Genomic DNA, 11,600 nt, shown 5'->3' with positions numbered 1-11,600 from the left:
ATGACTGCTCATGAGTCGGATTTGGAGGAGGATAGAAAGTTCCTCGGAAGAAGACGTCTGACCTCGGGCGGCCGGGTATGCGGAGTGCTGCTCGGAACGGAATACGTTGGACGCGAGGCGACCAATGTGTACCTCTAGGGTTTCTATTTTTAGGTTGCGGTGAGTGGCGCGTGGTGTTCACGTAGTATGGTGCCTGCGTCACTCGCCGGAGGGTGAGGTTCCGTACGACCTACAGAATTCCTCGTTGAGTAATACTCGCTAGGGCATTGTGATGTCATCAATGTATAGTGCGTAGAGAGCAGGTGACAAAATTCTGACTGGGACAACGGCAGCGATCGGGTCGCTGCTAGCACTCTCAACTCTCACGCAACATGTCCTGTCACTTACAAAGCAGAGCGGCAAAGACATGCGCGACGTGCTGGGGGGTGCCCGCTCTGAGCACTTTATGAAGTAAGCCCGGGTGCCAGACGCGGTAGAATACGCGTGCTACGTCAAGGAAGACTGCTATTGCACACTCTTACTCTCTCTCGGTTGATCACTGACCACCAGAGTGGTATGCCCGCTCGCCAAACTGCTCGCTTTGTGGGTGGATGTGTCACTGAAGAAGTGAGAGGAGTAACTTCTCGAACAACTTGGCGACCGTACTAAGAAGGATTATAGATCGATATCCCTGCATAATGAGCAGGCCTTCCTTCCATGCTCGGGGGAAAGAAGCCAGGCGGGTGCGGCAGATCCACTATTATAAGCAAAATGTTGCGGGGCACGACGGACGCGTGGTGGGCGGCGAACCGTTAATCAGCAAGAATTTTTTAGTACTGCAATTTTAAATCTGTGCTACTAATCTTTTCAAGTACTTATTATTATATATTTCAATGACTATTATTAAACGGAAGAAATTATAAACAAAAACCTACCTACTAATAACTAATACAAAAAATATGAAAGCAATATCGCGCTGAAATAATACATTTAACTGAAATTATTCAATATGTGAAACGCATCTAAATCTTCTTTGCTATAGAGGCAGGCGGGTTTTTTTTCGAGCTTGTGGTTAATGCTGTTAAAACAGCGACACCGGTTGGGTAGGCGCTACGTGGCTGCCTGTGAGGAAAATTAAATAGAATGCATCGGCCGGGAATCGAACCCGGGCCGCCCGCGTGGCAGGCGAGCATTCTACCACTGAACCACCGATGACTGCTCATCACGCGCTTGTGTATAAATAAGCAAAACGTCGCGAGGCGCGTTTCGCAGCAAGGATGTTTTAGTATTTTAACAACTTCTAAAGTACTTATTAAAATGAAAAAACAGTAAAAGACAGTTCATCTACATTAAATGGCCAATGTAACTAACATACATATTTATATGCTGAGAGTAAGGGATAAGTAAAACTTGAGTCGGCACAGCTGATGAGTCAACGGCGTGATGTGTCAACAATTAAATGCGTTTTTCTCTAAAACTATTCGCAATTTCGAAATAGTGTAAACAGCAAATTTTATCTTCGTTTAACGTAGAAAATTAATTAAGTATTTTAAAGGATAAGGATTAATACTATTATGGAAAAATATCCCTCACAATAAAAATATATATTGAAATTACTATTTTTAGACAGAAATATGATCACTACACGTTATCCTTAAAAGACAAAAATATGCTCTCGCGGACTTTTTTGTAGATCTTATTAAGAGGAACAATACTCCAGTACATTATTTTCACGTAGTACTTACCATTAAAGCAGCGCATGCGCGAAAGTGTCTCAACGGGTAGGACTTTAGACACATTTATCGTATTTGTGTTAATTTACATAAGAATGTACAAATAATAAACTATATATAAACCTTCCCTGAAAAATACTCGACCTAATGGTGAAAACTGCATAAAAATCCGTTGGGTGGTTTAGAAGAAGAAGAGTTAGAAAGTTCAGACAGACACGAAAAGCGACTTTGTTTTATAAGATATAGGATGTTTAAAAACATATTTTAGCACGAAATTTAAAGTTTAATTCGCATATAAACGTATTCAATGAGGTCGCTCACGCGTCCACGGTACCTGCCCGTTGAAAGATATTAAAAACCGAGCCTCGAGCCATCCTTTTGACCCTTTTTATTAGCAACGTTCACTTGTTCCACGTTATTAAGCTTTGATTGAAAAGGGTTACGATATCAAATTGCTCTTATTTTTCACATAAAACCTATGCTTAATAGCTATTGAAAATATTGCCTTTATAGACCTTTGAAATATATATATATTTTTCTCTTCATGCTGCATCCCGTAGGTAGAAGAGTAGGGTCCTCCGTCCAGGGTGTTAAGGTCCTCCGGTCTCCACTTTCCCCCGAATTCCGGAGGCATTGCGTGTTGAGTGGTGGAACTTGGACTGAGCGAAGAAATGATAATTCGAGTGACCATTTCTTCGAGTGGAAATCGAACCTACAACCTGTCGCACTTACAGTCATACTTTGCTTCACAACTGGCCTCGTATACCTATTACTAAAGTAAGTTTAGTGCTTGGAACTACCCAGCAAAATTACTTGTTATTGAAATTTAAAAATATTATCAAATGTGCCTAGGTGAAAGTAAAACATTTTAGTATTCGAAGCTTAAAAGGGTTTACGGGTAGCTTAGTGTGTACCTTAAATTAATCCAAAGTAAAATAATTCTATTACTGAATTAACACAATCTTAGGCTCATAAATGTATTATCTAAATATATTCTTACTAATACATGTAGTATTTCATATTATGAAAATTATTTATTTCTAAGTAGTTTAAAATTAAACTATTTGAGCCCGGGATTTCTACGAAGACGTATCTTAGGGTACATTTATAGTTATCAAATAAAATTCACCTATGTAAGATTATATCTAGATATAATCTTTAAAAGCGTACATAAGCTCTAGAGCTTAGTAAAATTTATTCTTAGAAGTTTAACAGAAAAAAGAAATTTAACGCAGTTTAGTTAAACAAATGAAATTATTATTTTTTTCAGCTTCACGCTATATCCTGCATACAGTAGGGTAGGTAGAGGGAACCTAGTATTAAAAGACTCCGTTTCCCACTTACTGCCGAATTCTGGAGGCATTGCGTGTTGAGTGGCAGAACTCAACGCCGCGCTTTGCCTCGACCTCGCTTTGCTTCGAGAGCGTCGAAAATGGAAATATAAACGTAAATAAATATTTCACTTCCCCCAGTGGGGATCGAACCCATAACCGTCGCGTTACAATCACACCCTTGTGCAGCTGCGCTACGACGGCCTTGAATAAATTATTAACTAAAGAAATTATTCGATCTTGTATATTATTATACTTTTATTATTAGATACCCTTTCTCCTTCGTTTCTTTTACATACAGGTGTACAACGACCCATGCGCGGCTTCGCCCGCTTATGCTTATTGTTAATTATACATGTTTTTGTACGTAAACCGTATCCTATGTGTTATCTTTATATAAAAGCGATATTTGTGTAAAATTTTATCTTAATCCGTTCACTACTTTTTGTGTGGAAGTGGAACAAACTGTCACATTTTCAATATTAGTAGGATATATACAAATATGAAAGAAAATAAAGGCATATTTTTTATTATAATATTTCCATTACATTAAGCTTTAAAAGAATACATGGTCGGACAAATGCCTGTCTCAGATTTCCAAGATTTTCCGTCGTTCTGAGAAGGCTTCTCCCATACTATTTTACAAAGAATAAGTAAAAATAAGATATTATATTTTTTTTATCTTTTGGTAAATTATATCTAAGAAAATGAGGTTATTGAACAGAAAAACAAATCTGATACTTAATTTTTGATGTTAAAATATTTTCGTATTTTATATTTTACTCGTATGTCTATTTGTTATGATAAGCATTACTTTGTCTATATGCTCCATTATTTTTTCTTATTTTTATAGTTCTGAGCTTTTTAGTTGATTGGATTTTGTTGAAGTAACACTAATGGAAAAAGAAACACTCTATATTGACGTTTGCATTGTATAAAGAAAGGTGCAAAATAAGCTTAAAGAAAATATTACTGTAATAGAATCATCTAATAATATTTATGTATTTTTTTAGTTTTATAATATATTCTATTACAAGTAAATTTTTAAAGTAAAATAAAGAAAACAAAAATCTAAAAAAAAAAAGCTTCACGCTGTATTCCGTACACTGCATGGATAGGCAGAGGGAACCTAGTGTTAAGGCACTCTGTTCCCCACTTTCTGCTGAATTCTGGAGCTTTGCGTGTTGAGTGGCAGAACTCAACGCCGCGGTTTGCCTCGATACCAAAGTGAAGAAATGGTGGAATCGAACCCACAATCGTCACGTTACAGTGACACCCTTGTGCAGCTGCGCCAAGATACCACGATACCAGAACGAAGAATATTTCATTTAATTTTTTCATTTTTTTAACTGATTAGTTTCGCTACTCAACACGCAATGCCTCTAGAATTCGGCGGAAAGTGGGCCGAGTGTCTTAACATAAGTCTCTCTCTGTCTACTCTGCTACATGCGGAGATATCTATTTAACGACAAAAAAATATAATAGTTATATAAAGATTCCTTCCGAAACAGCGACATAGCTGATGATTGAAGTGAAAAATTCAAGTGTAAAAGTTCCTGGCATTCTGTAAATAAAGCTGTCTGCCGCCGTCTGATCTCGTTACTCAGGTAGTTAGTGTTGTCGTGCACGGTTAGTTCAACAGCTCGAGATCGAGTTATTTACATGATGTTCTATTTTATATAATTTGTTTTAATGTATTTTTTTTAACTTTTTTGTGTTTTTTATTTTTTTATTTTTATATGGTTTCACGTTTTTGTAGTTATATTTGAATCTGGATATTGATGATTTCGTTAAGCTGAAATTTTTAATGGCAACTCTAATGTTAAATAAATATTTGAATTAATATTTCCTGTTAATAAGTTGTAACAAATGTATTAGAACTTCGACATAGGAACGTATAATTTAGTGGCCAGAGGCCAAAGTTTTGGAACACTTTCAAACATTAAAAAAACTAATCATTACACAATATATGTGTAATATTTTCGCAGTAACTTCGAGAAAGAAAACCGCATAAAAATATCGATATTAATAAATATTATAATATTAAACATGTAAAAAGTCTTCAATATTTCGATTTTCATTCTTCATATTTTACACTACAAACTTTGTTAAATAAGAGAAACAAATAAAAAATAAAAAATAACTCTACTAAAACGCTATAAAACACTGTCTTGCATAATTAAATTCCATCATAAAAAAAGTACTTCCAGCAAGCAAACTTAAAACAATATAAAAAAAAAGTAAATACAAAAAAGAACAAACAAACAAACAAACGTACGTATCTAGGGAACCTGGTAGCTCGTTTTAAATTGTTCTCATTAGAGTACAACTAATTACGTCCGGCGCGTTGCGAGAAAACAAATCGCTAGTCTCTATAGTGCGGTAAAGGGTAATAGCTGGTGTCTGTTGTACAAATGCATTTGGTTAAATCAAAATGTGAAAATTACTTCTCTATAGTAGTAAATGTATAGATGTAAAAGTGGGGAACGGAGTGGGGAACGGCCGTCGTAGCGCAGCGGCGCAAGGGTGTGACTGTAACGCGACGGTTGTGGGTTCGATCCCCACTTGAGGAAGTGAAATATTTATTTACGTTTATATTTCCATTTCTTCGCTCTGGTGTCGAGGCAAAGCGCGGCGTTGAGTTCTGCCACTCAACATGCAATTCCTCCAGAATTCAAGAACGAAGAAAGTGGGGAACGGTCTTAACACTAGGTTCCCTGTGCCTACCCTGCTGTGTGTAGGAGGTACAGCGTGAAGCTAAAAATAGTAATAATTTAAGATATATTTATATATTCTTTGCTTTTTAAAATGAAAAAGAAAGTACTTAATTTAGATAAAATGAAATGTAAATGAAATAAAGGCAATTAGAAATATCATAGTGTGGAGACACTCAGTTCGGAGGAACTAATCTAATAATAATTTACTTCTAGATAATTTTGAATTATTCTAATGTAACAGAAACTTAATTATAGAACTAATATTATCTAAACTTTATTTAATTTTACTTTTAGGTAGTACACTTGAAAACTGTTCGAAAGCTAGTGTGAAGATACTCCGTTCTCTTCTGAATTTTTAAGTTGCGAGATCAATTTCTTATATATATATATATATATATATCTATATGCAAAATTTACCCACAAAATTATTATTAAAATCTACATATAAAATCGAACCACTCTATTAATAGTAAACGTTATTTAGGGAACAAGAGTGTTGCCAGTAAACCACTCGCTGGCGCGTGTCGTACAATGGGCACTGGAGGCGGATACAAGCACGTCGACACTGCAGCCTTGCACCGAGTCGAGGACGAGGTCGGCCTTGGTGTACACGATTATATTCTGGATAACAATGCTGTTAGATGTGATGTGTACATCACTAGTAAAATGAGTGAAATATTGATTTTTTTTAATGTCAGAGGGAACCTAGTGTTAAGGCACTCAGTTCCCCATTTTCTGTCGTATTCTGGCATTGTGTGTTTATTAGTGGAACTCGCCGCGCCTCGGTTCTACACCAGTGAAGATAATATTAAATATTTAATTTCCTCAAGTGGGTATCGAACACACAACCTATCACGTTTTTAGTCACATTTTGTGCCCCTGTCACAACTGGCCTGTCAAATATTGATGATATTTACAAATTATAAGTAGTAACAGAATTATTTTTATGTTTTCATAAATTCTACATCGTCGTGTTATTATAATTATGTTGTATATTTGTATTCCATTTATTTATATTTATGTAATATAAAAAAAATATTGAATCTTCATATCATTTAGTTAAACAAACGTTTTGTGTGTAAAACTATCTCCATGGCATTTACTGTTATAGATCGTTTAGATAGTGTTGCATTACTATATTTTTTATCGTTTAAAATGTATGACATTCACATTGCATAACTAAAATACATGCAAACAGATAAATATAACGAAACTTCCTCTTTTTTTAGGGTTCCGTACCTCAAATGTTAAAAACGGATATTTTTTTAGGATTTATATCGTTCATCTATCCGTCTTTGCATTCTCAACATCGCCCGAAGGTATCAAGCTAAAATTAATATCAAATAATTAAAGTGAATGGTCCTTTGAACCGTGTAAAAAATCAAAATATTTTTTTTTTAACTTTATTTACCACGTATTTTTATATTAAAGCAACTGATTTCAATAAAAATACTATTTTCATACAAAAATAATGTTTTACAAGACAAATACTATTTTCATACAAAAATAATCTTTTACAAGACAAATACTATTTTCATACAACTATGTATTCACGTATCATAAAAACTTAAGTTTATAGTTTTTAGCCTAGTTGTAGTTTCCATTGACTTCCTGAAACTGGCATGGAACTCCCAGCAGGCGAGTCCGACTCGTACTTAACAGTTTTTTTTTATAAGGAAAGTTATCTTAAAGATACCATGAAAATATCTTTTAAAAGCAACACCTAATCCCGATAGCTTAAGTTTCATCCATAAAACCTTTATTTTCCTCAAAGAAGCGTAACGCTAGCGTTTTTATGAAACGTCTTACGCGTAAAATCAAATATTGTTGTTATCATGTTCGTGTTATGTTATGGAGTGAGAAGTGATCTTCGTACATAAAGAGCTACTTACATAGAATTATGTAATATATACTTATATATTATATATATTTGCTTATAAGATTTTCTAGTCTCAGAAAAGAAAATTAGTTAGTCTGTTGAGATTATTTCACTTTAAATGTAACTCTCGTTGACCTACAATAATGAAATTCGTACGGAACCCTCGGTAGCAAGGCTGACTCAAACTTGACTGCTTATATTCTTAGTGCCATAATTGGTGCAAGTTATAAAAACAAATAAAATATTGACTAGGATAATAGTTTTTTTTTATTTATTGAAAAATCGAAAGTGACATTCTAAATTCTATAGAATTCTTCCGGTCCCAACTTTTCATCAAATTTCGGAATGTTGAATGGCGGAACTTAGCGCCACGTTTTCGATAACTTACCAGAACAAAGAAATTAAAATATTAAATATTTCATTTCCTCAAGTAGGGATCGAACCCACAGCCTGTTAAAAGTCGCACGCTTGTGCTCCTGGCCACAACCTGGCCTGGCCTCAATCTGAATTTTTTTTATTTCTAGAAAAGTTTATATAAATAGTATTTATATATACAAATCTACTTTACCAAAGCTTATACAATCATTTTATATTATATACAGTTATGGAACGCCGCACACGAACTAGGGGAAGTAATACTGGCTCTGAAGAAGTCGTTACAAGAATTGCGGATGGATTACGTAGATCTGTATTTAATGCACTATTGGATGGAGTATACGGTGAGTTATATTAGTAAAACGCAGTTTTCATTCGTTTCGCCTTAGATATCTTTGTAGCGAAATAGAATTTTTCAAATATGTTATTAGAGTGGGATAAATGGTCGGTCTGTAGAAATAGTGATTTAGAAAATAGAAACATGATATTAAGTGAGAGTTTATTTTTAATGAAATATATGGAAAAAAAGAAAGATTCAAATATTATTCTTATTTTTGAAACAAGTGCAATATAGAATACTGGTTAGGAGGATACCACAACATGCCAAAAGCATGTAATATAGAGATCGCTTTTGCCTACAATGAAACAAGTAAAAAAAATGAAAGTTGTAGTGTAAAGAAACAAAATAATGCTTGTATTAAATTTCTAGATTCTTAAGTTAACATTGTCCATACTATATCTTATGATTGGGAAAAAATATTTATGCTATAAATAATAATAATATAAATAATAATTATAAATTAATAGCGTGACGACGATGTTATCTTTCAATTAGAATAAGACAGATACTATCAACCTTAATTATAATTTTTATGAAACGTATGAAGTACGAATTTAAGAACTTTTCCCAATTTTTTCTAAGAAATAACAAATACATACTAATTCATGTCCTATTTATGCGGTTAAATTGAAAAGTAATCTCGTTTGAGTTTGAACAACATCAAAGATAAACAACTCTACGCGGGCGTATTAAACTTCGTAAGACAGCTTTTGATTACAATTAGTTTGTCTATCAGTATGTAACTTGTTTCCAAGGCGGATTGTGTACTTTGATTTTGACATTATTTCCCTAATATTTGAGTTACTTAGGTATCTTTGTTAAAGTAAGAATATTTTTGGTGTTCTTTTTACGTATAATTTCGTAGAAAGTTCTTCTCGTAATATAAAAAAATGTATTATAATATTGAAGATCTTATCGATTTTAAACTTAATTATCTCTGAATCTAATGACGAGTCTCACTTACCTGGAATCGGAATCGAACTTGAAATCAACACGACGAAACAATGTGAAATATTTACACTTTTACATATTTGAAAACATTTCTGAAAATATATGAATATATAAAATGTAAACGAGCACTTGTGCGCAACCGTTTCTGTTTATAGCAGAAGCTTTGTTGGAAAATAATACTTTCATATTCGATAAAACCATTTTATTTTAACTTTAAAATATGGAAAATTCTCTGAAATGGTCAAGAAGTGAAGTTACAGGCCAGATTTTGCCTTTAAATTCATTCCATAATATATTTTAGCACAGATATCATGCGTCATACATATTAAAGGCGTTGGAAATGGGTTCAAATTAAACAAGGTTTTCTTTTTAATTTCGTACCTTACCTAGCATAGCAGAGGAAGAAAGGAGGACCTTGTATCAAGACCTCTCGTTGTCTACTTTCCCTCTAAATTCAAGAATTAAATTAGGAAACTGGGGGGCGTTTTACCGGAATGGGGATAGGAATAATAATACATTCCCATTCTCTGCATCATGATAGCCTAAATAATAGAATATCAATTATATCCTCGCTTTCACAAAAAAAAACACCAAATTATAAATACCACGTAATACCTACTTTAAAATAAAAAAAAATAACGAAATATAGTCCCTATAATTAACCATTAATTCCTGCCTTAATAATGGAACTAACGCCAGCAATTAACAGTGTGTTTTGTATTTATCCAGAATGATGGCCAGATTAGCAATACAGATTACTTGGTGACCTGGCAAGGCTTATAGGACGCTAAGGAGCGGAACCTCACGCGATCGATTGGCGTTTCAAATTTCAACCTGACCTGCAAAGGTTGTGGGATAACGCCAGGATAAAACCAGCTGTTTTACAAATTGAGGTAATAATAAACGGTGAATTTTCATTTTATTTTGCGTGGGAAGTTTTTTTTGTTATTATTAAGGTTTTTATGATATTAATTATGTTATAGATGTATCCTTTAGAATAGATCATATGTAACTATTGGAACATTATATTCTTATAATTTAAATATGAACATTAACTTGTATAAGATATAATGTATTTAGTTATATTAAAAAAAGTTAGACCGACATTTATTTAAACAAGTGGAACAGTTTTCTTTGCTGCTTCACACTGTATCCTACATATAGTAGGGTAAGCAAAGGGAGCACAGTGTTAAGACACTTTTCTGGAGATTCTGGAGATTCTGGAGAAGTTGCTTGTTGAATGGCAGTAATCAACGTCGCGCCTTGCCTCGACACCAGAACAAAGATATGAAAATATTAAATATTTAATTTCCTCGACTAGGAATCGAATCCACAACCGTCGCGCGTCGTCAGTTACGCCCCATTCAACACACAATACCTCAATAATCTGGCAGAAAATGGGGAACGGGAATGTCTTAATGGGGTCTTAGCACTAGATTCTCAAGTTTCCTCTGCCAAACCTGCTATTTGCGGGATATATCGTGAAGATAAACAAAAATTTACTGAAACTTATATTTCAGCTGGATCGTAACTTAGTTGCCATACCACGGTCTACTAACAAGGAGCAAATCAAGTAGAACATCGATATTATGGACTTTTCACTTACACCCGAGGAAGTTCAGGAGCTATCGAGATTTAACAGCAATTACCGACTGAGAACACCCGCTAAGTGGTACCGCCACCCCCATTTTCTTTTCGAGAAAAAGAATCTTACCACCGCAGAAATAGAGTGCATAATAGCTCACAGCAAAGAAGATTAAAAGAGGCGAAATGTTTGGAAGCCGTCTTTCAAATTTTCAAGAATATGACGGATAAAAAGATTTTTCGGTTGATGGATTAACTGCAAAGATCCATTAAGAATGACTTGTTATTCAAAGTTGGATATGGCGAAGTTTTCCATTATAATTAAATAATTAAAATTTAGAACACCATTTTAATAATGCATTAAATATATTTTTTTACTTGCTTGCATTTCATGCAGGCTTTTAATGGTGCTTATATAATTATGTACACCACAGGTACAAATATAATGGATATTAAGTGAAAGTTAGGTTAGTTATTTTTAAATTTAAAAGTTTCGAACCTAATTTGCACTTGCAGGAATATACATAGATCTAGATCTATTTATTTTGCGCATTGTCGATGGAATAGCAGGTATTCTATACAATCCCTAGGAATTTCCCTATTTCCCTAGAATTTTTCCCAGAAATTACTTGGGTAAAGTAAGTAATAAACAACAATATTCACAATATTTCATATATTGCCTGTACACATTGCCGAGGTAATGTTTAATAG

At 34.0% G+C, this 11,600-nt stretch overlaps 1 pseudogene; it reads left to right on the top strand.

Moving 5' to 3' along the window:
- On the top strand, positions 1-10,882 carry LOC146531351 (aldo-keto reductase AKR2E4-like; annotated as a pseudogene).
- Positions 10,883-11,600: the final 718 nt, after the last annotated feature.

The sequence above is a fragment of the Heliconius melpomene genome, chromosome 15 (assembly GCF_056956725.1).
Source record: "Heliconius melpomene rosina isolate 202511_hmr_F chromosome 15, ASM5695672v1, whole genome shotgun sequence".
Classification (NCBI taxonomy): domain Eukaryota; kingdom Metazoa; phylum Arthropoda; class Insecta; order Lepidoptera; family Nymphalidae; genus Heliconius; species Heliconius melpomene.
This window is presented reverse-complemented; position numbering and strand designations above follow the sequence as displayed.